The sequence below is a fragment of the Meles meles genome, chromosome 7 (assembly GCF_922984935.1).
Source record: "Meles meles chromosome 7, mMelMel3.1 paternal haplotype, whole genome shotgun sequence".
Classification (NCBI taxonomy): domain Eukaryota; kingdom Metazoa; phylum Chordata; class Mammalia; order Carnivora; family Mustelidae; genus Meles; species Meles meles.
The window spans coordinates 78,177,304-78,200,366 of record NC_060072.1 but is presented as its reverse complement, the minus strand read 5'-3'; the positions used below and the strand labels follow the sequence as shown (position 1 = coordinate 78,200,366).

The 23,063-nt window shown below is 37.7% G+C and overlaps 1 protein-coding gene and 1 pseudogene across 1 annotated transcript in view; one reads left to right on the top strand and one right to left on the bottom strand.

The window, feature by feature from the left end:
* SLC2A13 (solute carrier family 2 member 13) overlaps positions 1-23,063 on the top strand; it is a 392,202-nt gene that overhangs the window by 113,093 nt on the left and 256,046 nt on the right. The gene's annotated exons all lie outside the window — the stretch shown is intronic.
* On the bottom strand, positions 12,416-22,935 carry LOC123945891 (annotated as a pseudogene).

Sequence of the window (23,063 nt, the reverse complement as noted above, 5' to 3'; positions counted from 1 at the left end):
GTACATACGTTTTTCCTTAAAGCCCTGGAAGTAGAACTGCAGACCTTCCATATCCTAGCACTGCAGGGAGGTCTTTGTTCATTTGTTTCCGTGGTAGGATCTTTCTAATCTACATAGTATATAGGACAAAAGTCATAGAATCAAAACTTTATGACACGGAAGGTATCTTAGATGTCACCATATGACGTGAAGGATTAATTCTTTTCTCTATACTCTTAAGTATTTTTCCCCTGGAGCTTCCTCTGCAACCTCTCCTGCTTCTGCTACTTTAATAAAAGCCTTTTGGTTTCTCTATTGCTTCTACTTTTGTAACAAAGTTTCAAAGAACAAAAGTGTGTTATCTTTATAAGGAATTATTTTAGCAGATATGTTAGTAAATTTATTCTAAAATTTAAAAACAATTATTAATATACTTTCTTAAATGTTTTGAATGAGTACTTCTTTTGAATTATATTTGGTATAACACTTTAGAACTTTGGATGCTATTTCATTCCTAACAAGTGGAAAAGGCTTAGATTTAAAATCTAAGTTTTCCTGTAAATTCCATTGTGTGTTATAAGTGTAAAGTAGATATGGCTCACTTCTATAAGTAGAAAACTTAAGGGCTGATCCCCTCCCTCCTATCTAACTTATTTGGACAATGTTTCTTCACTTCAGTAATTATACTATCCTTATTTACTGGCTTTTGTATGTGAGGGGTTGTACCCATATTTCCCTTTAATTTTTTTTTTTAAGATTTTATTTATTTGACAGAGAGGGAGACAGCAAGATAGGGAATACAAGTAGAGGGAATGGGAGAGGGAGAAGCAGGCCTCCCACTGAGCAGGGAGCCCAATGTAGGACTCGATCCCAGGACCCTGGGATCACAACCTGAGCTGAAGGTGGACACTTAATGACTGAACGAGCCAGGTGCCCCAGTTTTTTGTTTTTTTTTCTTTTTTTTGTTTTGTTTTGTTTTTTGTTTTTTTCCAAGTAAGCTCCCTACCCAGCTTGGAGCTCAACACTGGGCTTGAACCCGCGACACTGAGATCAAGAGTCAGATGCTTAACTGACTGAGCCACCCAGGGGCCCTTCCTTTAAATTCTTATAGCAAACTTAAGAAATTGATATTCTCATTTTATGGTTGTAAAAATTGATAGAGAAGTTAAGTAACATTCCCCACTACCTTGTTAGGATATAAATCATGTCAGTCTCCTTTCTGGAGGCATGCTTAATTTTTTTTTTTAACAGTATGTATATTTTATTTTATTTATTTTTTAAACCAAAAGAATTTATTGCCGGCAGTATATATGTTACAAAATAAACTGTATAAGTCAGAACACTACAGAATTATTTTACAAAGGGTTGGTAATAACTTTTAAAAGTTCCTATGACCTTATGTTTTAAAACCTCATGACACAGACTGAAAAAAAAACAAGATAACAGTTATGTCCAACAGCATGACTGCAATGTACTTCTTCATAGAGAGGGGCTGGATGTGAGGAAAATAGTGTTACCAGTGACTTCTTTCGGTAAAAGAACTATTGGTAATTTTGCTTTTCATTTATTTTTTTCTCCAAAAATTTTTTAATTAATTAATTAATTATTTATTTTCAGCGTAACAGTATTCATTGTTTTTGCACCACACCCAGTGCTCCATGCAATACGTGCCCTCTCTATTGCCCTCCACCTGGTTCCCCAACCTCCCACCCCCCGCCCCTTCAAAATCCTCAGGTTGTTTTTCAGAGTCCATAGTCTCTCATGGTTCATCTCCCCTTCCAATTTCCCTCAACTCCCTTCTCCTCTCCATCTCCCCATGTCCTCCATGTTCTTTGTTATGCTCCACAAATAAGTGAAACCATATGATACTTGACTCTCTCTGCTTGACTTATTTCACTCAGCATAATCTCTTCCAGTCCCGTCCATGTGGCTACAAAAGTTGGGTATTCATCCTTTCTGTTGGAGGCATGATACTCCATTGTGTATATGTACCACATCTTCCTTATCCATTCGTCCGTTGAATGGCATCTTGGTTTTTTCCACAGTTTGGCGACCTTGGCCATTGCTGCTATAAACATTGGGGTACAGATGGCTCTTCTTCTTTTCACTACATCTGTATCTTTGGGGTAAATACCCAGTAGTGCAATTGCAGGGTCATAGGGAAGCTCTATTTTTAATTTCTTTTCTTTTTTTTTTAAGATTTTATTTATTTATTTGACAGAGAGATCACAAGTAGGCAGAGAGGCAGGCAGAGAGAGAGAGGGAAGCAGGCTCCCTGCTGAGCAGAGAACCCGATGCGGGACTCCATCCCAGGACCCTGAGATCATGACCTGAGCCGAAGGCAGCGGCTTAACCCACTGAGCCACCCAGGTGCCCCTATTTTTAATTTCTTGAGGAATCTCCACACTGTTCTCCAAAGTGGCTGCACCAACTTGCATTCCCACCAACAGGGTAAGAGGGTTCCCCTTTCTCCACAACCTCTCCAACACACATTCTTTCCTGTCTTGCTAATTTTGGCCATTCTAACTGGTGTTAGGTGGTATCTCAATGTGGTTTTAATTTGAATCTCCCTGATGGCTAGTGATGATGAGTAATTTTTCATGTGTCTGATAGCCATTTGTATGTCTTCATTGGAGAAGTGTCTGTTCATATCTTCTGTCCATTTTTTGATCTGATTATGTTTTGTGTGTGTTCAGTTTGAGGAGTTCTTTATAGATCCTGGGTATCAACCTTTGGTCTGTACTGTCATTTGCAAATATCTTCTCCCATTCCGCGGGTTGCCTCTTTGTTTTGTTGACTGTTTCCTTTGCTGTGCAGAAGCTTTTGATCTTGATGAAGTCCCAAAAGTTCGTTTTCGCTTTTGTTTCCTTGGCCTTTGGAGACATATCTTGAAAGAAGTTGCTGTGGCTGATATCGAAGAGGTTACTGCCTATGTTCTCCTCTAGGATTCTGATGGATTCCTGTCTCATGTTGAGGTCTTTTATCCATTTCGAGTTTATCTTTGTGTACGGTGTAAGAGAATGGTCGAGTTTCATTCTTCTACATATCGCTGTCCAGTTTTCCCAGCACCGTTTATTGAAGAGACGGTCTTTTTTCCATTGTATATTTTTTCCTGCTTTGTCGAAGATTATTTGACCATAGAGTTGAGGGTCCATATCTGGGCTCTCCACTCTGTTCCACTGGTCTGTGTGTCTGTTTTTATGCCAGTACCACGCTGTCTTGGTGATCACAGCTTTGTAGTAAAGCTTGAAATCAGGTAACATGATGCTGCCAGTTTTGTTTTTGTTTTTCACCATTTCCTTAGCAATTTGGGATCTCTTCTGATTCCATACAAATTTTAGGATTATTTGCTCCAGCTTTTCGAAAAATACCGGTGGAATTTTGATCGGAATGGCATTAAAAGTATAGATTGCTCTAGGCAGTATAGACATTTTAACAATGTTGATTCTTCCAATCCAATTCTTCCGTTCCAAGAGCATGGAACGGTCTTCCATCTTTTTGTGTCTTCTTCAGTTTCTTTCATGAGTGTTCTGTAGTTCCTCGAGTACAGATCCTTAACCTCTTTGGTTAGGTTTATTCCCAGGTATCTTATGGTTCTTGGTGCTATAGTAAATGGAATCAATTTTCTAATATTTTTTAAGGATTTCTTACTTTATTTTATTTATTTGATAGAGAGTGACACAGTGAGAGAGGGAATACAAACGGGGAGTAGGAGAGGGAGAAGCAGGCTCTCTACTGAGCAGGGAGCCTGATGCAGGGCTCAATCCCAGGATGCTGGGATCATGACCTGAGCCGAAGGCAGATGCTTAATGACTGAGCCACCCAGGTGCCCTGGCATGCTTAATTTTAATAATGCTTTAAGAAAAAATTTTAGGCATAATTATAATTAAAATATTTTTGTGATAGGCAATCACAGTTAATTTTTATGTTTTTATTTTTTTAAGTAGTCAAAGGAACTTACCAAGCTCCAGAACATCTATTCTTTTATTTTCATTTCTTCATGAACTGTTGACTTTTTGTTATCAAGTAAGACCTATTCTTAATATTTTCACGTTTTGAAAGTAATACATGCTTATTATAGAAAGTTTGAAGAATGACTTAAATTATTAAGAAAGTAAAAATTACCAGTAATTCTATCAGCTGTCTTTCTTTCTTTTCTTTCTTTCTTTTTAATTAACACATAATGTTTTATTTGCTCCAGAGGTGCAGGTCTGTGAATCATCAGCCTTACACAATTCACAGCACTCACCATAGCACATACCTCCCCAGTGTCCATTACCCAGCCACCCTATCCCTCCTTTCCACTCCGCAGCAACCCCCAGTCTGTTTCCTGAAATTAAGAGTCTCTTACAGTTTTTCTCCCTCCCTGGTCCCATCTTGTTTCATTTTTTTTCCCTCCTACCCTCTATGACCCCATGCCCTGCCTCTCAAATTCCTAATATCAGAGAGATCATATGATAATTGTCTTTCTCTTATTGACTTATTTTGCTTAGCATAATACCCTCTAGTTCCATCCACATCGTAGCAAATTACAGGATTTCGGGGGATTTTGATGGCTGCATAGTATTCCATTGTGTGTGTGTGTGTGTGTGTGTGTGTGTGTGTGTGTGTATACCACATCTTTATCCATTTATCTGTTGATGAACATCTAGGTTCTTTCCATAATTTGGCTATTGTGGACATTGCTGCTGTAAACATTTGGGTGCATGTGCCCCTTCAGATCACTATATTTGTATTTTTGGTGTAAATACCCAGTGTGATTGCTGAATCATGGGATAGCTCTATTTTCAACTTCTTGAGGAACTTGTGTACTGTTTTCCAGGGTGGCTACACCAGCTTGCATTCCCACTAACAGTGCAGGAGGGTTCCCCCTTTCTCCACATCCTCACCAACATCTGTCATTTCCTGACTTGTTAATTTTAGCCATTCTGACTGGTGTGAGGTGATATCTCACTGTGGTTTTGATTTGCATTTCCCTGCTGCCAAGTGATGTGGAGCACTTTTTCATGTGTCTATTGGCCATTTGGGTGTCTTCTTTGCAGAAATGTCTGTACGTGCCTTCTGGCCATTTTTGAGTGGATTGTTTGTTCTTTGGGTGTTGAGTTTGGTAAGTTCTTTATAGATTTTGGATACTAGTCCCTTATCCTATCTGCTGTTTCTAATAACACATGAATGAATGACTTCCCTCTGCCCCCCCTCCTCTACCCCTGCCCCCAGTATGTGCTTGTGAATGTGCACACCGGCCACTTCTCAGCCACATGGCAGTAGACGGGAGTGGGTTCAGTAGTTTCAAGAAATTCTTATATTGAGGAAGGTTTAGCAAAAAAGAAAGTGAATGACTTGTGGGATACACACGTCCATTTGCTCATTAGAAGATTTGGCTCATCTTCCTCAGGAATAAGAAAACTGATTAATGACCTTCTGCTGCAGACTTGAAAAATCAGAAGTACATGTGTATCTGCTATAACATTATAGATACTCAGGTGGGAATTTATTTTCATTATTAGCAATTACCTTAATGAAGATATGAATAATATGATCTTGGTATCTAAGAGAATAAGAGTCTGTTATCCACATTCGAATACTGTCTAGCAGACAAGATAGGCATGAGTTAAAACTCTTGTGAAGTACTTCCCTAAAGAGAGACTGAGTGAACATCTGACTGCTTTCATGGACAGGGAAAGCGGGGTGAGTATAGTGTTTATACCTAACTGTATTTGCTACACATAAGCTGTGGAGAACTTCCCCCTACCTTCACAGTATTGCTATTATCTTAATACTTTTTTTTTTCTTAGCTTAGAATATCAGAAAAAAAACAAGGTGGGATGGGGGGGAGGAGGGTGGGAGAGGGTAGTTGGATTATGGACATTGGGGAGGGTATGTGCTATGGTGAGTGCGGTGAAGTGTGTAAGCCTGAGGATTCACAGACCTCTACCCCTGGGCTAATAATACATTATATGTTAATAAAAATGTTTTTAAAATTAAAAAAAAAGAATATCAGAAAATACATTTTACCAGACTCCAAGAATGTATTCATTGTTCTATTACTATATTCTCATTTTAATATGATTTTCTTCTTAGGAATAAGTCTACACTTACTTGAGCATAAGCTGTGTGCCAATTACTGTGCTAAGTTACATGCTTTGTTTAGTCCTTCCACCTCTTGATGTGGGCTCATAATATTGACTGTTTTACAAAGGAGAAGTGGAGGTTTAGGAAAGAAAAAGGAACTAGCCAAAATGTTAGTGCTGACAGATGACAGAGTCGAAAGCTCTCACACAGGTGTATCTGAGTTGCAGAGTCCATTTCTTTCAACTCTATGTTATAACTTACATATTTCAAAATTTCTTTATGGAAAAAATAATTTTTTATCCTGTTTCTTCCAGTGAACTTGTCTAACCCTTGTAGTTTTAGCATAGTCCTCTGTTACTGATTTCAACTTTAAATTTCCCCCTAAGTATTAGCTAATTCTAATGGTTGTTTTAGTTATTAATATATGTTTATTGGGCAGGAAGGTGAGTATTTTTAGAGTTAAAGCATTCATACACTGTTTTTCTTTCCTAAATTTTTAACCCTGTTTGGGGTTATAAAATCATTTAAAGACATAACATTGACATAAGATTGGAATACTAGGAATCTAAACTGACAAGCAAAATCTGTTCAATAAGACTCTGTGAGGGGGCGCCTGGGTGGCTTGGTTGGGTAAGCATCTGCCTTGAGCTCAGGTCAGGATCTCAGGGTTCTGGGATCGAGCCCTACTGTGGGCTCCCTGCTTAGCGAGAGTTTGCATCTCTCTTCCCTCTGCTCCCTGTGTGTGCTCTCTCTCTTGCTCTCAAATAAATAAATTAAATCTTTAAATCAGACTCTGTGAGCTGGGACCCAAACTCAGAAGTTTCTAGTGATGCTGATATGCAGCCAGTGTGGAGCTCTGGAGAGCTGACAAACCATAAAGGACTCTTAATCTCAGGAAACAAACTGAGGATTGCTGGGGGTTATTGGGGGGTGGGTAGGGATGGGGTGGCTGGGTTATGGACACTGGGGAGGGTATGTGCTATCGTGAGTGCTGTGAAGTGTGTAAGCCTTATGTATCACAGACCTGTACCCATGGAACAAATAATACATTATATGTTAATAAAATACAGCTTTTGGTGGTAACATGTCCTTTAGCTTGGAGCAGTGGTTAGTGTGCATCAGAATCACCTACAGGAATCACAGAACTTTACCCTGAAACAAATCATTATGTGTTAATTGAATTTAAGTAAAAAAATTTTTAAGGGGTGCCTGGGTGGCTCAATAGGTTAAGCCTCTACCTTCGGCTCAGGTTGTGATCTCAGGGTCCTGGGATTGAGCCCTGCATTGGGCTCTCTGCTCAGAAGGGAGCATGCTTCCCCCTCTCTCTCCGCCTACTTGTGATCTCTCTCTCTTTGTCAAATAAATAAAATCTAATAAAAAAAATTTTTTTTTAAAGTCACATCTGGGAGAGCTTGTTAAAACAGACTGCTGGGCCCTGTGCCCTGAGGTCTGAGGTGGATCCAGGGATTTGTATATCTAACAAGTTTTCCATGATGCTGACACTTCTTTCAGGCTGTCCTTTGAGAATCACTTATGGTCTAGGATTGCGCTTTGAGAATCTCTAATTTAGGGTCCCACTTTCTGAGTTGTTTTTTTAGAGGTGATGATCCCCACAGCCACCCACCTTTGCAGCTACATACCCACATAGACTGCAAACTATCATTCAGGATTACTGGGAGACCTCAGATGCCTGTTATCAGTGTTAAGTGCAGTCTATCTCCAGATGAAGAATATGTTGTTGTCCACATGGAAAAACCCCAGATGAATTTGACCCCTCCCTTCATCTATTCTTTAAACTATAAAGCAATCAGTTACTTCTATTTAGAGATCTCTTCAGACCAGAACCATAGGCTTTTTTTTTCTGTTAGTCCTTCAGTGATTTTTTAAAAATCCCAAAAGGTAAACATACTTTCCTCTATTATCTAATTTGTTTCTAGCAAAAGGATGGTGTTAAGTAACTACAGATAAATTAGGGTTAACAGTATTTACTAAAGGATCACTTAACTTGGAAAGTTGGAATTAATTTTTTTTCCAATTATGGTAAAATAGACAACATGAAATTTACATTTTAAATGTTACAGTTCAGTAGTACTAAGTATCTTTATAATATTGTGCTGTCGTTACCACCATCTCCCCAGAACTCTTTTCATTTTGCATCACTGAAACTCTGTACCCATTAATAATAACTTCCCATTCATTCCCCCACCCCACCTCTAGCCCCTGGCAACACCATTCACTTTCTGTCTCTTTGAGTTTGACTGCTCTAGATACTGCATCTATGTGGAATCATCCAGTATTTGTCTTTTGTGAGTGGTTTCTTTCAGTTAGCATAATGCTCTTGAGGTTCATACACATAGCATATGTCAGAATTTGCTTCTTAAGGCTGAATAATACTCTGTTTTACGTACATGTGTGTATTATGCACTACTACATTTTGCTTATCCATTCATCTTTCAATCAGCACTTGGGTTGCTTCCACCGTTGGGCTATTGTGAATAATGCTACTGTGAAAATGGGTGTAGAAATATCTGTCTGAGTCCCTAGTTTTAGTTTTTTTGGGTATATTCCCAGAAGTGACATTTCTGGGTCATGTGGTAATTCTGTTTAATTTTTGATGAACTGTAAATGGAAGAGAAGAGAACAGATAAAGCCTTATTCAACTTCTAAGCTGTCAGTAATCTCTGTATAAACTACAGATTACTTGTATAAGCAAGACAGATTTGGGCAGAGACAGTTGCCATTTTAAAATTGAAATTAACAATTCCAAGTTCAATCTGTTGTTTAATAAAATTAGCTACAAGATTTTCTTTGAGAGAAGATAATTTGATGCATACTGTGTCGACTACACACATTTCTAGGGTAGTTGACGTAAGTCCTGTAAGATAACATCAAAAATCTCAAATTCATTCCTTTATGGGTAAATTTCCATACCAGTAACTTTAACAGTTTACCAGTTAATGAATGGTTGTCTTTATATTGACATTTAATTGGGAAAAAAAAAATAGATGGAAGGCAGAAGAGTTAAGAGTAACTGATTCTTTTTCAGCAAGAAGTTCTTCAAATAAGATATATCAGCATTTAGTTATAACAATATCTACAGTTCATTAACTGTTTCCTATAGCACAGTGATACTATTTTATCTGCTCAGCCACATGAAAAAGTTTAGCATAAAGTCAAGCACATGAACTCTGAGCTGATGCAGAATAGTTTCTATTCTGATTCTACTACTTAATAGCAAATTATTTAATCTTGCTGTAGGTCATAAATCAATTTGCTCAATTCTTTTTTTCTTTTTAAAATTTTTATCTTTAAAAATTAATGAAAGCATCAGATGCCCCAACTTGTTTTTATTTTATTTTATTTTTTTTAAAGATTTTATTTATTTATTTGACAGAGAGAGATCACAAGTAGGCAGAGAGGCAGGCAGAGAGAGAGAGAGGGAAGCAGGCTCCCTGCTGAGCAGAGAGCCCGATGCAGGACTTGATCCCAGGACCCTGAGATCACAACCTGAGCCGAAGGCAGCGGCTTAACCCACTGAGCCACCCAGGTGCCCCTTATTTTTGTTTTTTTTTTTTAAATCAAGTAGTCTAAAAAGCTTATTATATTAAAAAGTACAGTGTCCCAGCTATCTTATCTACTGTTCTCTTGTTCCATAGAGCAAACAGTTTACTCTCTTTGAAGATGTTTATATGGTTATTTCTTACTAATTTTAGATAATATGTGTTATAGCTGTGGAAAGTGAGAATTTAGCTGATAAATATGGATTTTTCTTCTGTGCTTTACTGTAAGTTTCATATAACTACTTCCACCACCACAATATAGATCTATTACTTATGAATTTTATAATCATTATTTACATTAATGTGACTGTAACTTTGGTTTACTATAGAAATATAAGTAGCATACTGTAACTACATTTCTGATAAATCCTCTCTTGCCAGTTGTCTTTTTAAAAAATTAAACATTGTTTAGAATACTTATAGATTTATAGAAAAATTGCAAAGATAATACAGAGAATTCTATATGCCCCACACCCAGTTTTCCTTGTCTTTTCTTAGTATGGTGCTTTTGCTGAATTAATGAACTGACATTTATACATTATTTTTAACCAAACCTCGTACTTTCTCCAAATTTCATTAGCTCTTCCTAATGACCTTTTTGCTCTTCCAGGATCCTATTTAAGATATTACATTACATTTAATCATCATGTTCCCTAGACTCCTCTAGACCATGACAGTGTCTCAGACCTTCCTTGATTCTGATGACTCTCATAGATGTAAAGAACCCTGGTCAGGTATTTTGTGGAAAGTTCTTCAACTGGGATTTATCTCATATTTTTCTCATGAACTGGCGTTATGATTTTTTGGGAGGAAGACCCCAAGGACCATTTTCATTACATATGTCAAAGGTACCTCCTGTCCACATGACTTAATCACTGCTCATGTTGACTTTGATCCTCAGTGTTCGGTTTCTCTGTGGTCAAGTCACTCTTCCGTCACACCTGTTCTGTGTTGTACCGTTTGGAAATGAATCTCAGTGCAACCCTTGCTTAAGGTGTGGAAGTAAAGCTCCACCTCTTTGAGGACAAATATCTACATAAATTATTTATAATTCTACCTGAGAGATTTCTCTGTTCTCTTCCATTTATTTATTCTGTCACATATTTGCATCTGTATGACTCATGGATATTTACTTTATACCTTGGGCTATAATCCAGTATACTTTATTTTGTTGCATAAATTGTTCAGGCTTGGACACTAGAAGCTCTTTTAGTTGACCCTTATGTCTTTTTGACATACTTCCATCATTGTGCCTTTTATTTTTAAGCATTTCCTTACTTTCTGGCACTGCAAAATGCTCTAGAGTTGTCTTCCATATTTGCTCCCCCAATTCTAGAATTATCTCCAAGTTCCTTTTATTTTATGTATTCATTGCTATTTGGGTGTTATTACTTATGTGCCCTTTGAACTGAGAGCAAGGAAATTTGTGTGTATACGGTTTCGTGTTGATACAAATGCCTGTAAATATTTCCATATGTAACCATTTGTACCTTTATTAAGCTAAATAGGAGTTTATTCTGATATCTCTGAATAGTGCTGGTTATATACATGCAGTAAGGACAGGAGAGAGGAGACAGACAGCTGAGAAAGAAGAGAGGAGGGAGATGGTTAGTACAAACTACTGGATTTAAGGATTTAAGCTAATTTCTGCTTTTCTCTATCTCTAAAAGGTGGTTTTGAGAATTTATTCATTTAAGAAGACTTTAAAAATATACATAAGTTAATCAAAAGATAATAAAAGAAAGAATGCCAGTATTTGTGATGAATTGTTCTGAAGATGCTGTATCAAGATTAACAAAAGTGTTTTTGCTTTACTAAAATATTTTTTTCTTTTTTTTATGGGACTATATTTGAAATCCAGGGAAAGACATATAGGCAGTGAAGTGAAAAGAGAGGGATGACAGAAAAATAGGTGAATCAGTTAATGAAGTAATATTGCCACCTCATACAAAGCCTTTCAGGATTTCTACTAAAGTACTTTGCATATGAATGAGGATAAGGCATTTTAGGGAGACTGACCAGGTTTTGAATAAGAGTTCTGTGCCTTATTACCTGGGTCACCTTGGGCAAATTTCTTAACTTCTCTAAATCTTAATGTTTTGATTGCAAAAATGGGAATAGTAATACCTGCCTTGCTGAGTTGTGAGGATTGAATGAGATGAAGTTTATAGAGCACCAAGCACAGTGATGGGCAGGAAGTAGAGAATTACCAGATACAACTTCCTGCCTGATTTGTGTGCTGAATGCCACTGAAAGTTCTGGGGTTTTTCACCATTTTCCTAGTATGTATATGGGAAGCTGGATTAATTCGAAGACTTCTCAGAGTTTGGATGTGACTTAGGTCAAGCCAGCATGGGTACATCAAACTTACTGACCACCCAATTGAAAATAGTTAGAAATTTGATTCAGTGTTTAGTTTCACCTCATTGTAAGTTTTATGTATGAGAAACTGAATTTATAGACGTTTCGACAGTAGAGTTGTTTTAATAATGAGTTCCCATTACACACTTAAAATTATTTGACTTGCGGGGCGCCTTCATGGCTCAGTGGGTTAAAGCCTCTGCCTTCGGCTCCGGTCATGATCCCAGGGTCCTGGGATCAAGTCCCATGTCAGGCTCTCTGCTTAGCGGGGAGCCTGCTTCCTCCTCTCTCTCTCTTTGCCTGCCTCTCTGCCTACTTGTGATCTCTGTCTCTCAAATAAATAAAGAAAACTTAAAAAAAAAATTATTTGACTTGCTTTGCAATCATACTTAGAAACCCAGTCCCATTATTAAAAGAAAAAAGTTTTTTGTAAGTAAGGTTTTCTATTTGTCCCCATTAAAAGTCTGAGTTTTAAGTAGATTCTTGGCCAGCGTCTCATATCCTTTAGCTCATTCAACTTTAACACCTGTCCTATCCCTAGTAGCTTTTCCAGAACTATTATTTTCACTGGGAAGCGAACTGAGTTTTCCCAGTTCAAACAGGGCTTCTTTAGCACTTTTACCTTCACGATGACAGCATAGTGGAGAAGATAAATTGACAAGCCTTATCTGTATCTTTCCCAGTGCCATCTGGACTCAAGTCATTTGTCTGCATCTCTCAGGTCATGATTTCCATCTTCTGGATTTGGTGCTGAGCATAAGAGGTCTTCTGAATCTGATTGTGGTGTTTTTTAAGTAAAACTAACCCCACTTGACGTTGATGTGAGCTTTAGTCATGATCTGCCATTTATTTGACCATGGAGCACCTTTTGTCATGATCCATGCCATGAAAGTTAGGTAGCTTTTGACTTGACCTTCGTCAGTAATTTTCTAAATTGATCTTCTACAGATTAGCAAGGCTAGTTCTGAAACCCTTAAGGCCATCACATCAGTTTTAGCTCCTTGAGATCTTGTGACTAGTATTTTTCCAAAATTTTTTATATTACCAAAGCTTGTGCTTTCACATCATACCATTCTTTCTTAGAAAACACTTCTGAGGGGCGCCTGGGTGGCTCAGTGGATTAAGCCGCTGCCTTCGGCTCAGGTCATGATCTCAGGGTCCTGGGATCGAGCCCCGCGTCGGGCTCTCTGCTCCGCAGGGAGCCTGCTTCCCTTCCTCTCTCTCTGCCTGCCTCTCTGCCTACTTGTGATCTCTCTCTCTGTCAAATGAATAAATAAAATCTTAAAAAAAAAAAAAAAAAGAAAACACTTCTGACACTTCTCATAAGGTCCTTTTTTTTTTCCTCCTTCCCCACTGCCATGGTGCTGCTTAAAGAGCAAAAAGGGCACATTGTTTGAATTTATTCTTTAGGTCGAATCTCTTAAACACTTACTTGCCTGTGTATCACCACTTTGAGAATTATTCCTAACCTCCACCTCACCGTGTTAATTGAATTTCCAGAAAATTTGAGGCAACACTCAACTGCTGTGGAAACTGGCATCACATTGGCCCACTCCTTTGGTGAAATTCCTTGCCAGTGGGGTGGACTTTCTGGTTCCTGTCCAGGTTGCAAAGGTGGTTTCACCCGGCTACCAGTATCTATGAGTTTCCTATGGCTGCCGTAACAACGTACTACAAATTTACAATGGCTCAGTTCTGTAGGTCAGGAGTTTAGGTTGTCTTGACTGATTTCTTTGCTTATGTCTCAAAAGGGCAACAAGATCAAGGTGTTTGCCAGCCTAGGCTCTTTTCTGGAGCCTCTGGGGGAAATGTACTTCCCGGTTCATTCAGGTTGTTGGCAGAATTCATTTCCATGTAGTTTTAGTTTGAGGTCCCCCTTCACTTGCTATAGTTCATCCTCTTCTTGCATGGTCTAGAGGTCACCCGCATTCCATGGTTTGGGTTCCCCTACTTCAGAGGCAGCAAGAGCAGGCTGAGTCCTTCCCACCCTTCTAGTCTGACTGACCCTCCCTTCTGCCTCATCTCTAGACACTTCTTGCCTTCCTCTGCTTTTAAGGGCTCAGATGATTAGATTGAGTCCCCCCAGCTAATGTAAGATTATCTCCCTATTTTAAGATCCAAAACCTTAATCACATCTGGAAGTCTCTTTGGCCATATGATATAACAGAAAAGATAATAAATGATAGATAATAAGATAAAGAAGGCCATATGTGTGAAGGTTCCAGAGACCAGTGAGTAGAAATTAGGGGTTTGGAGATGGTCATGGGAGGCACCTCCTTTTGCCTACAGATTACAACTCTTTTTTGGTTCATAAACCTAGACTCCGCTATGGGTCCCTAAAACACAACAGCTGGTCCAGAGGCACACTCTGCTGTATTTACATGTTTTGCTGGGTTGATCTCTTTTTCTCCATAAGCCCGCAAATCCTAGTGTGGATACAGGTCTCCAACCTAGGTTCTTTCCTTCCTCAATGTATTTGCTTTTATTTCAGAGATCTTATTTTACATTCCTGCCACTAAGCTGCTATCAGGAGTTCTGGTCTGCTGTGGAAACATCCCTGACACATTACCCTGACTTCACTATTGAGGGAGTGGAGGAAGGGGTCTTGGTTTGCTGCCCCTCTTGCCTTCTTACGCACTTTTATTTCCTTCCTCTGTAGGAATCAACTTTGTAGGACAGAGATGAAAACTCCTTAGAGAGTTAATCAGTGGATTAAATGAACCCGTATTCATGAAGCAGAATGGTGAGGTGTTTATGAGCATAAGCTCAGAAGTAAGAGTACCTGGCTTCTTGCCTCAGTTTCCTCATCTGTAAACTTCATTGGTTTTTTGTGAGAATTAAATTAGTATATCTAAATGCAATAAAACAGAGCTAGGAACACAATCACTAAAAATGTTTATTATTATTATAATTATCATTTGCATAAGTACAAGGAGCAGAATAAGTGATAGTCAAGGATATTGCTTTGGAATTAGGCTGTCTGAACTTAAATCCCACATATACCAGTTATTAGCTTTGTGTCTTTGGATATCTAAAAAGCTATTTAAACTTCTTACATGTCAGTTTCCTCATCTATAAAATGGGAAAGATTGTTACCATTTTGTAGTGTTTTTGTTTGTGGTATTACATGAGATAATGAAAAAAATTTGCAAGTGTTCAATAAATTGTAGGTTCAATGCATGTATTAAAGTTAAAAAAAACAATATTTACTGAGAGTTTTTCTATTTGGAGAGTATGTGCTTTTTTAATATCAAGGATTAAGCCATATTAGGGATTTGGGATGTTGTTAGCCCCTTAGATAATGTACCTCAATGAGAGTCTCAGAATTTACTACCCCACTGTGCAACATGCGCAAGGCTTATACCTAAGGATTCAAGAACCCTTATAGGTATTTGCATACTGGGTAACTCTTACTTAAAAATAATTTTTTTTCTGTCAGCTCCCATTTATTTGGTTAAATATTGTTTTTATCTCTCTTCCTCATTGATCATTGGAGATACCCACTGCTTTCTTAGGAAGCTAGCACCACATTACAAATCATATGTGTTGAAATTTATCTAAGATTATAGTTACTAGAGCAATTAATAGACTGTTCTGCTTGAAGCAGGAGTTGAGATTAGCATGATTTATAAGTTCTTCTCAATAGGTATTGCTTTTTTTAGAAGTCATTTTTATTCTTGGTTATGTAACTTTAATTTACAAATTTTATTTGATGAAGTTTCCATTTCTAGATGGTTCTGAAACATGTCTTCCTGTCCTACCCCTATTATGATCTCATCATTCTTCACTGGGGGAGAAGGTGAAGGTGGAAAATAGAACAGGCTCATGAGACTGTGGCTGATAAGCCTATTAAGTGAGTGTTTCTTTCTTACAAAACACAGATTTAAATGATTTTTTCATAGTTTTTTTTTTTTTTTTTTTTTTTAAGATTTTATTTATTTGTCAGAGAGAGAGAGGAGCGAGAGTGAGCACAAGCAGACAGAGTGGCAGGCAGAGGCAGAGGGAGAAGCAGGCTCCCCGCCAAGCAAGGAGCCCAATGTGGGACTCGATCCCAGGACGCTGGGATCATGACCTGAGCTGAAGGCAGCTGCTCAACCAACTGAGCCACCCAGGCGTCCCATTTTTTCATAGTTTTTGTTATGAATTAATCATACCCTGCAAATCAGAATCTCATATGGTGTATTTTTTTGCTCTGCTCAAATCTGGTATAGAGGAATGGTGTCTTTTTCTGTTAAATCATTGTGTGGGTTTAAAAATATTCAAACACAGTGTATTACCCCAGTTCTACTTGATCCAATTCAAGGATCAAGGCATGCAGTTTTGGGAAAATAATCATTTTCTCAAAGTACTTTTAATTTTTTTTCTTCATGACTATAACCTCCTGAGACCAGGAATTAGACAAATACTGATATGAGAAGTTACAAAATGAACAAATTGTAGCTTGTATCAAATCAGGTGGCCATCTTTGAAGAACAGTTTCAGAATCTGTATTATATGAGCCACACAAGATAGAAATATCTCTAACCTGTTATAGAAAGCCTTCTCCATTCAGCTACTTTATGTTTTTTTTTGGATTGCAGAATTTAGTCCATTTATATTTAAGGTATTATTGGTAGGTATATACTTATTGCCATTTTGTTAATTGTTTATTACCTGTTTTTATAGTTCTATAGTTTATAGTTTTATAGTTCTTATATTTTTTTCTTCTCTTGCTCTCTTCCTTTGTGGTTTGATGACTTCCTTTAGTGTGGTATATTGATGTTCTTTTCTCTTTATTGGTTGTGTGTTTGTTAAAGATTTTTGCTTTATGGTTACCATGAGGCTTATATATAACAGGTTGTATGACTAATAGTCCATCAGTTAATAACAGCTTAAGATTGATCCTATTCTAAAACTCAGTATTTTTACTCTCCCGCCTTCCATATTTTATATTTTTGATGTCACATTTTGCTTGTGTATCCCAAGTGATTAATCTACCACATTTACTGTGTATTTACTTTTGTGGTGAGATCTATTTTTTTGTATGTTTTCTTGTTTCCAAGAAGTGCCCTTTTCAACCTAAAGATGTCCCTTTCACATTTCTTGTAAAGGCTGTTTAGTGGTGGTAAACTCCTTTAGCTTTTACTTTCTGGAAGTCTCTCTTATTCAGTTCTGAATGATACCTTTGCTGGGTGGAGTATTTTTGATTGGGATTTTTTTCTTTCATCACTTTGAATATATCATGCCTCTCCTTTCTGGTCTGCAAAGTTTCTGCTGAAAAATCTACTGATATTCTTATGGGAATTCCTTGTGCATAATAAGTTCTTTTCCCTTACTGCTTCAATATTCTTTTCTCTTTAAATTTTGATATTTTAATTATAATGTGTCTTGATATGAGTCTCTTTGGGTTCTGGGCTTCCTGTAAGTGGATGTTGGTTTCCTACCCCAGATTAGAGAAATTTTCAGCCCTTTTTTCAAACAAGATTTCTGCACCTTTTCCTCTCTCTCCTTCTGGAACCTCTATAATTCAAGTGTTAGTCCATGTAATGTTGTCTTATAAATCCCTAAGCTGTCTTCACATTTTTCTTTTTACCATCCTGATTGAATGAGTTCCACTGCCTCATCTTTCAATTGATTCTTTCTTCTGCTTTATTTATTCTGCTGCTCAACCCCTCGAGTGTGTTTTTCACTTCAGTTACTATATTCTTTAGCTCTGTGACTTCTGTTGGGTACTTTCTTACATTTTTCCATCTCTTTGTTGAAGTTTTCACTATGTTCATTTGAGCATAGTTTCCCAGTTTGGAACTATGTTTCCCAGTTTGATGAGTCCCTTTATGATGATTACTTTGAACTCTTTAGGCAAATTATCTGTTTCATTTAGGTTTTTTCTGAAGTTTTATCTTGGTCTTTCATTTAGAACATACTCCTCTGCTTTTTTAGTTTGCTTGACTCTCTCTTGGTTTCAATACAGTAGGTAAAACAACCACCTCTGCTCAGTCTCGAAGAAGCAGTCTTGCGTAGGGGATGAACCTTGTCTTTTAGCCCTGCCCCCAATTTTTGTCTGATCTCAAAGCTTTGTGCTTGTTCAAGCAACCTGTTTTATTTTAATAGCTCCCAGTAGTTGAAGATACACTAAGACCTGTCACTGTGCCGAAGGGGAAATTTTTAGCACCTAGATTCACTGACTAGAAGCCAGATCCTCAGGTAGCAGATTTTAAAGTAGGCAGATACATATAGTTCTGTGGGACTTCAAACATAAACCCTGTTAGCCAGGTGATCTGGCAGTGCTCCCTGGCTGACAGTTGCAGAAATTGAGGTTCTAGATATGTGTATAAGCTCTTTTATGGAAGATACTGGAGAGCTGGAGGAAGACAGTGGGAGAGCATCAAAATGGCATCCCTAGCCTGCGTTTCTTAGGAGTATCTCTGTAGCCTATACCAGGTGTATGCCAAACCTGAAGCCTATCCCTCAGGCCAAAGCTCCAGAACAAACTGAGGCCTCCTTTACAGAAAGGCAGGGGGTGTGCCTTGATCTGCTGTCTTTGCAGTGCCCTGGGGAAGCAGCCTGCCAACAGGCATTTTCTAATTGCTATAATCTCACAGCACCCAGAAATGCAAGCCTCCCTGGCCACTAGAGCCTGGTAGTCAAGGGGTCTCCCCTGGGCAGTGGCTGCAAAATCTATGGCACCAGACATAAAAACCAGGACACCAGCCCTGTGTACAACTCTCCCCCCACCCTCCCAGGAGACACTGGTACTCCGGAGCACAGCAGACCTAGATTACAAAGATAGCTCCTGCCCTCCAGGAAAGGATTAGAGTCAGCACTTAGGTGCTGCATGTTTAATTAGACGGCTGCCCCTTAAGCCACAGCCATAACATTTACCTAATAGGCCTTATTTACAGAAAGACCAAGCTCCTGTGTCTTTTGCCTCCTGCTGTGCCCTGGGAAAGGTAACTGACTAAGAATTCTTTCTCTTTTGGTTTAAGTCCTGTGGGATTTATAGTCATAAGCCAATGTATATATGCTGCCCACAGCAGACTCACTTTGGATGTAAGGACACACACAGACTGAAAAAAACTGGAGGCATCATCTCCCTGATTTCAGACTATATGACAAAGTTACAGTACTGTATACTCTGTGTTATTGGCATAAAAACAGACACATAGAAAGAAGGGATAGAATAGGGAGCCCAGAAACTCACAAATATATGGTCAATTAATTTACAACAAAGGAGCCAAGAATATACAATGTGGAAAGGACAGTGTCTTCGGTAAATTATGTTAGAAAAATTGGACAGCCACATGCAAAAGAATGAAACTCGACCACTATTGTACAGCATACAGATTAAATTAAATTAAAAATTAAAACAGATTAAAGACTTATATGTAAGACCTGAAACCATAAATCTCTTAGAAGACAACATAAGGTATAAGCTCCTTGACACAGGTCTTGGCAGTGATTTTTTTTTTTTTTTTAATCTGACATCAAGAGCAAAAGCAACAAAAAGAAAATTTACGTGGGACTATATAATACTTAAAAGCTTCTGCACATCCATATCACTTGGCATCAGGGAAATACAAATCAAAACCACAATGAGGTACCAGCTTACACCAGTCAGAATGGCTAAAATTAACAAGTCAGGAAACGACAGATGCTGGCGAGGATGCGGAGAAAGGGAAACCCTCCCACACTGTTGGTGGGAATGCAAGCTGGAGCAACCACTCTGGAAAACAGCATGGAGGTTCCTCAAAAAGTTGAAAATACAGCTACATTATGACCCAGCAATTGCACTACTGGGTATTTACCCTAAAGGTACAAATGTAGTGATCCGAAGGGGGATGTGCACCCAAATGTTTATAGCAGCAATGTCCGCAATAGCCAAACTATGGAGAGAACCTAGATGTCCATCAACAGATGAATGGATAAAGAAGATGTGGTATATATATATACAATGGAATGCTATGCAGCCATCAAAAGAAATGAAATCTTGCCATTTGCTATAATGTGGATGGAACTAGAGGGTATTATGCTTAGCGAAATAAGTCAATTGGAGAAAGACAACTATCATATGATCTCCCCGATATGAGAAAGTGGAGATGCAACGTGGGGGGGGGGGGTTGGGGGGTAGGAAGGGAGGAAAACAAACCATGAGAGACTCTTAATCTCACAAAACAAACTGAGGGTTGCTGGGGGAGGGAGGGGGCGAGGGAGAGGGTGGTGGGGTTATGGACATTGGGGAGGGTATGTGCTATGGTGAGTGCTATGAAGTGTGTAAACGTGGTGATTCACAGAGACTAATATCCAACATATGTAAAGACCTCAAAAAATTCAGTAGTGTAAAACCAATCTGATTTTAAAATGGGGGAGAGAATCTGAATAGACATTTTTTCAGAGACTGGACAATGGGTACTTGAAAAGATGCTCGACATACTACTCATCATGGAAGTGCAAATGAAAACCACAATGAGATACCGACCTTATGACTGTTACAATGACTACTAAAATGACATGAAGTAACAAGTGTTAGTGGAGATGTGGAGAAGAATGAATCCTCATGCACTACTGGTCAGAATATAAATTGATGTGTCCACTATGGAAACCAGTATAGAGTTTCCTCAAAAACTTAAAAGTAGACCTACCATATAATCCAGCAATTACATTTTTGGATATTTATCCAAAGATGACCAAAACACACCTCAAAAACATGTATACGCCTCCATGTTCATTGCAGTATTATTTATAGTAGCCAAGTCATTGAAACAACCTAAGTGTCCATCAGTGAATGAAGGGATAAAGAAATTGTTTTTACACACACACACACATACACACACACACAGGAATATTTTCACCCATACAAAAGAATGAACCGTTGCCATTTATAAAAACATGTATGAACCTTCAGGGCATTATGCTATGTGAAACAGGTCAGACAGAGAAAAACTAATAGCATTATGATCTCTCTCATTCAAAACAAAACAAACAAAAAACCTCATAGATAGAGAACAGATTGGTGGTTGCCAGAGGTGAAGTGGGTGAAGAAATGGGTAAAGAAGGTATACATTTATTTTAAAAATAAAATAATATAAAAATATAAAAATAAAAAACACTTTTTCATATAATGTGTATTGGTCTGTATTTATAACCTGAAATTGTTCGTTGTAAAGCTCAGTCTTCTGAGGTGATTTTTAGGTATGATTAATTATGTTTTTGTCACCAGAAGAGTCTAAACAGTACCTTCTGAGAATTGTAATCCATTGATAATGCTTCATTTTATGTTTCTAATGGGTTACTATTAATAAATAACATTTTAATAAAATCTTACTAGAATTTCTAGTTAGGTTGATAATGTATTAATAGCTGTCAGAATTTAGAGTTCTTTGAACTAGTGTTAGAGAGTCCCTCATTTTAAAAGCAAATTTACTGGGTTTTAAATGTAGTATTTTCTTTGCCCAATTTCCGGATAAAATGTTCTCCTCTATAAAGTGACAGAATAAACAAATATTTAATTTAATTTCCAAGTCAGAAACATGTTAACTGCTTTCATTTTTTTTTAGTAAATGTAGAGATAATAACAAAAAGAAACTAAAATAATTGTTGCTACAAATAATAAAAAATTTCTAACTTTCTTTGCTTAGTAGCCTCCAGACATTTTACTCTTGAAATTGTAAGAACATGTTTACTTTTCAGAGATGTCACTCTACAGTAAGAATCATTATGATTTGTAAGATTGACTACCTCATAAAAGTGTCAATTCTTTATTTATATTTGACAGAGATTTCAAGTATTCAAAGACTCAAAAGCAATTTAATAGGGGAGACTCATCCTACTATCTTGGGGTTTATTTAGTGTGAAATGGATATTTCTGAGTGTTAGTTAATAAAATGAAGGCAAATAAATATTATCCCTATACATTATTTCATGTTGAAAACATTTCAGTGTTTAGATTGCTTTAAATAATTTTTCCCCTGAAAATAACTTGTTTGATGAAAGAGCATGAACTGAAGATAGGTGAGTGAGTAGATGTGAACAAGATGATTTTACAACTAGGTAGTTTCAATTTTCTATGAAAATTTTGATTTTTCTTCTTTTCCTTTGGTTTTTATTTTAAAATATCAATTAAAAAATATAACATTCTGGCAGTGTAATACATAAACCATGGAAATATTGTATTTCTTTTTATGTATTGCAGTATATACAGAATTTAAATCCTATATAAAGATAGGAATCTGCAGGTAGTGCCTCAGTAGACAGAAAAATGCAAAATTATTGTGCATCACTAACAAATACACATGTTGTGCTCTTGTTCTCAATAACAGTACTTGTTCAGGAAAATGTAATAATAGAATTGTATCTTAATAAAACCATTTTAGTGAACTGCAGACACTGAAACATTCCTTTGGGTTAGATCAGTGCTCCATATAACATTTTGTTTTGCCCCAGAATGTATATTCATTCATTCATTAAAAAAAATAAAAGTATGATAGGTGTCTGTCCTGAACTTTCTCACCTTCCTGGGTTCCCAGTCCCAGAATTGAACCCTGGCTGGGCCCAACAGCCTCTTCAAATGAGATTAGCAACATCAAGGAGCATGTCCTCAATGGCTGTATTGTAGACAGTTTCCTTGTCCAAGAGGTCCTCCTGTCTTCTGTCACTGTGTTGATAGCCATACCCTTAGGCCTAAAATATCTGCCATGACTAACTCTTTGGTTATAATTTTCCTTGTTGGTGGGGAAGTCATGTTTGATGACTGAAGCAGTCTGCTGTACATCAGTGTCTGGTCCATCTCACGAAAGATGACAATTTCAGAATGAGGATGGGGAGACAGAAGGACTTAAGCATATATGTAGGCAGTCAGAGATCAAAAGGAAATATCACTCTACCCCCACGAACCTTGGGTATACCAGATGTTATCCAGTTGCTCTGTGTCTGGGTGTTGGAGGTCACTAGTTGGCCCCTTGTAGAGGGGCTTGCTTTGGAAGAACATGCTGTGTAACATCTATGAATGATCAAATAGGTATTTTGTGTAAAAGGACAGTAATGTCCTTTCATGGGCATTATTGGATGATCACTAACATTCTGTTATGATCTTATCTGCAAGTATATGTAATTCTT